We start from the raw sequence: 5245 nt of genomic DNA on the forward strand, positions 1-5245 counted from the left end.
GTTGCTTTTGGATGGGGTGAACAGGAATTGGGGTGAAGCAGGGGATCTCTGGTTTTATTTTTGAGCCTCATAATATTATTTGACTTTTTAAAACTATGTAATTTCATAAAAGTTAATATGAAATATATTTAAAGTTAAATGATATTATACCAGAACTAAGTGAATGGACTGAAAAGTGCTGTAATAAGTTAGATTTCCAATTCACTATGACAGGAGGAATGCACATAATGCAGAAGAGAGTTGCCGTAACAGGCCTGACTGCTGTCCTTTGAAATGCCTGCTTAATGAGGTTGGCCCACGACTGGCATCTGGGAACTTGGATTTCAGGAAGGTTCTCACCACCCTAGCTGATAGGAGTGGTTCCCTGTGCCTAAACTATTTGTGCAAACAATATGGTCTGTATAAAACACCTGCTCTCCTCTGGAAGTCTGGAATTTGAGTACACGCTAGATGAAGGGTGCCTGTGTGACCAGCCCCCGGTAAATACCCTGGATAGTTTTTAATGAGCTTCCCTGGCAAACAACACTTGACGTGTGTTGTTACCACTCGTTGTTGAGGGAATTGAGTGCATCCTGCGTGACTCCACCCGGAGAGGGGACTCATGGAAGCTTGGGCCTGGTTTCCTTCAGGCTTCACCCCATGTGCCTTTCCTCTTTGCTAATTTTGCCCTGTAGCCTTTCCGTATAATAAATAGTAGGCACAAGTACGACTGCACGCCAAGTCCTGTGATGCCTCCTGGTGGAATCATTGAATTTGGGGGTGGTCTTGAGGACCCCTGACACACACATTTTACTCCAAATACCCATTCAAATAATAGTGTCGTTACAGGATGTGTGCTTGCAAAGCAACAAAACTCAGTTCTGGCTGTCTCAGGCAAAAAGAGACTTTACTGGAAGGATTTAAGGAGGGCTCAAGGAACTGACAGGAGACTGGAGGAGCAAGCCAGAAATCAAATGTAACCCAACTGGGTCATGGCCGCCGGTGCCTATATTGTAAATAGTGTCTTGAATTTTTTTCTATTAGTTGCTAGTGTTGGAAATATAATTGATTGTTTCCTATTCATCTTATATTTAGCCATCTTGCTAAACTTTCTTAGTATTTCTAATAGTTTGATAGTTTTTTAGGGGTTTTCTCTGTAGGTAATCTGTTATCTGTGAATAATAGTTTTGATCTTCCCTTTTCAAACATTAGGCCCTGTTTTTCCTTTCCTCCCGTGCCCTCCCCTCCTTTGATTTCGTCTTGCTGACCTTCATCACAACGTTGGATAGAAGCAGTGAGGGTGGACATCCTTGTCTTGTCACTCAGTTTAAAGGGAATACTTCTGACATTTCCCTGTTAAGAATGATGTTTGTTTTAGCTGTATGCTAGATCCCCTTTAACAGATTAAGAAAGATCCTTTCTATTCTTACTTTGCTAAAAGTTGTTTTATCATGATGAGTGTTGGATTTCATCAAATACTTTTTATGCTTCTATTAAGATGATAATTGGTTTTCTTCTTTACTGTTAATGTGAAGAATTGGTTCTCTAATGTTAAACCATTCTTGTATCCCTGGAATTAGCCTGACTTTGTCATGATTTATTACCTTTTTTATACATCACTGATTTGGTTTGCTGATACTTTAATATATTTGCATTCACAAGTGAGATTGGCTGTAATTTGATTGCTCTAGGAATTAAGTTTTATTAATCTCATAGAATGAATTGGTAATATTTCTTTTTTAAATTTTCTGGAAGAATCTGTATAACATTGAAATGAACTGTTTCTCGAAAAATTGGTAGAATTCAGCTAATAAATTATTTAATCATGATGGTTTCTTTGTAAGGAATTTTAATTATCTTCGGTTTCTTTATTGGGTATAGGATTATATGAGATTTTTCTTTCTTTCTTTTTTTTTTTTTGAGGAAGGTTAGCCCTGAGCTAACATCTGCCGCCAATCCTTCTCTTTTTGCTGAGGAAGACTGGCCCTGAGCTAACATCCGTGCCCATCTTCCTCCACTTTATATGTGGGACACCTACCACAGCATGGCTTGCCAAGCGGTGCCATGTCTCCACCCGGGATCCGAACCAGCGAACCCCAGGCCGCCAAAGCAGAACGTGTGAACTTAACTGCTGCGCCACCGGACTAGCCTCAATTTCTTGAATTATATTTTCCCAGGATTTTGTTTATCTAAGTTTTGCAAAATATTATCTTTTAAATCTCTGCTGCATCTGCAGTTGTGTACCCCTTTGTATTACTAATATTTTTTCTTCTCTCTCTCTCTCTTTCCTCTCCCCTCTCTCCCCACCCCCTGTCCATTTTATTAGTATTTTTTCCCCAGATAACCAGCTTTTGGCTTTGTTGATCCTCTCTATTCTGTTTTCTTGGTTGTTGTTCTAATCATTTTTATCTGCTTCTACTTTCTTTGAGTTAATTCTGTTATTTTTCTAACTCAAGTTGGGTACCTAGTTATTTAATTTTCAGACTTTATTTCTTAATATAAGCATTCAAGGCTATAAGTGTACCTTGAATTACCACTCTTTTTTGTTTGTTTCTCAAGTCTTGATACATAGTGTTTTTATTATTTCTCAGCTTTAAATACTTTTTACACTTCTATTATGATTTCATCTTGGATCCAAGTGCTGTTTTTGCAGTGTGTGTGTGTTCAATTAAATTTTTTATTTTGAGATAATTGCAGATTCACATGCAGTTATAAAAAATAATACAAAGAGATTCCGTGGACACTTTATCCAGTTTCCCCCAATAGTAACGTCTTGCAAAACTATAGAAAATATCACAACCACAATACTGGCATTGATGAGAATTCAGCTACTAGTCTTACTGAGAAACCCTGCATTTTTTTTTTTTTTTTTTTTTGAAGATCAGCCCTGAGCTAACATCTGCTGCCAAATCCTCCTCTTTTTGCTGAGGAAGACTGAGCTAACATCCATGCCTTTCTTCCTCTACTTTTATATGTGGGACGCCTGCCACAGCATGGCTTGCTGAGCAGTGCCATGTCTGCACCGGGATCCAAACCAGCAAACCACGGGCCACCAAAGCAGAATGTGCGAACTTAACCGCTGCGCCACCGGGCTGGCCCCTGAGAATCCCTCTTATGTGATGAATCACTTCTCTCTCGCTGCTTTCCGCATCCTCTCTTTGTCCCTGGCTTTCGGCAGTTTGATTATTGTGTGTCTCTTTCACTTTATCTTATTTAGAGCGTGTGGAGCTTTCGGTATGTACATTAATGGTTTTCACCCAATTTGGGGACGTTTTGGGCCATTATTTCTTCAAATATTCTTTTTGCTTCTTTCTCCTCTCCTTCTGGGACCTCCATTATTTGTATGTGGGTATGCTTCATGGTGTTTCTGCAGCTCTGTTCATTTTTCTTTATTCTTTTTTCTTTCTATTCCCCTGACTGGAGAATCTCAATTGACCTGTCTTGTTTCTGCCAGTTTGAATCTACAGTTGTGCCCCTCTAATAAATTTTTTATTTCAGTTATTGTGCTTTTCAACTCCAGAATCTCTATTTGGTTCTCTTTTATAATTCTATCTCTTTATTGATACTCTCTATTTGATGATACGTTCTCCTACTTTCCTTTAGTTTTTTAGACATGATTTCCTTCAGTTCTTTGAACATATTTATAGTAGCCGATTTAAAGTCTTTGTCTAGTAAAGTCTGTCTCCTGAGCTTCCTGAGAGACAGTTTCTATTAATTGCTTCCCCTGCCCCAACCCGTGTATATTGTTTTTCACCTTTTTTTTTTTTGCATGTCTCAAGTTTTTGTTGAAAACTAGACATTTGACATAATATGTGGCAATTCTGGAAATGAGATTCCCCTCACTTCTCAGGGTTTCTTGGCGTTGCTGTTGTTGCTGCTACTGCTGTTTGTTGGCTTAGTGGCTTTCCTGAACTAATTCTTTGCCTTGTGTGACCACTATAGTCTCTGCTTGCTTAGCTTAGTGATCAGGTAATGAATGGACAGAAATTTCCTTACATGCCTTGAGTTAATGACTCTCCCAGCCTTTGGCAAGGTTATTTGTGTGTGTGTGTGTATGTGTGTGGGGATATATCTTCAAGACTCCAGCACACTGTGGACAACTCTGCTTTAGTCTTTACTTCCTTCTTGTGCAGAGCCTCAAGGTCTGCCAGCAGTGAGAGAGAGTAGAGGCTTCTCAGACCTTTCCTGGGCGTGCATACAGCCCTGCACATGCATGTGGCCTTCTAGATTTCTGGGAATATGTTGGAACTTTCCAAAGACTCCGGCATAGATATCTTATTCCCAAATTTTTCCTTTTAAACTTTTTCTCAACTTCTTCTTTGCCCCACCCAGTTATCACCTAAGGCACCTGTGATGTTAAACAATTGACTGCTGATTGTTTTCCATAAATGCTCCAGGGAAAAGGGAATGGTCTTGAGTGAGTTCAATTAAACACAAGACCTGAGGTTGGTGGTTTACAGGGAACTGCAGGACGGGTCAAATAGTGACAATTTCTTGAGGATGGGGCCATTGAGAAACTCCAAGCCACTTTGCCCCTCTCATCACTGTTAGGCTGCTGGTTTTCCATGATTGCAGAGCTGTTGGTTTCCAAGACCACCATGGAACTAGAGAGAGAATAATGGGAATAGGGCAAGTTAACATGCCACAAGGTTCTCCTTTTACTGAGATTTAGCCATTTTTTTGTGAATAAATACTCCTCAGACTGTGCTGAGCCTTTGATTAATTTCCAGAGTACTGAAAATGTTGATTTTTGACAGTTTTTGCTGGTGCTCTCATTGCTTTTATGGAGGAGCAGATTTTTGAAGGTCCTTACTCCACCATTTTGGAACTGGCTCCTATCATAACAACATTGATATGTTGAAGGTAAGACAATTCCATCACTATAAGGATCCCTTGTGCTGTCCTTTTATAGCCACATCTGTTTCCTTCCCAACCAGCCCTCTTAAGTCCCGACAACCAATAATCTGTTCTCTATTTCTATAATTTTGTTATCTTTAGAATGTTATGTAAATGGAATCAAACAGTATATAACCGTTTGGAATTGGGTTTTTTCACTAAGCATAATTCTCTGGAGATTCATCTAGATTGTTGCCTTTATCAATAATTTGTTTCTTATTATTGCTAAGTAATAATCTATGATATGGTTGTACCACAGTTTAACCATTCACCCACTGAAGGACATCTGAGATGTTTCCAGTGTGGGGCTTTTTTGGATAAAGCTGCAATAAACATTCATGTACAGGTTATTATGTGAACATAAGTCTTA

Source organism: Equus quagga, chromosome 15, assembly GCF_021613505.1.
Source record: "Equus quagga isolate Etosha38 chromosome 15, UCLA_HA_Equagga_1.0, whole genome shotgun sequence".
Lineage (NCBI taxonomy): Eukaryota > Metazoa > Chordata > Mammalia > Perissodactyla > Equidae > Equus > Equus quagga.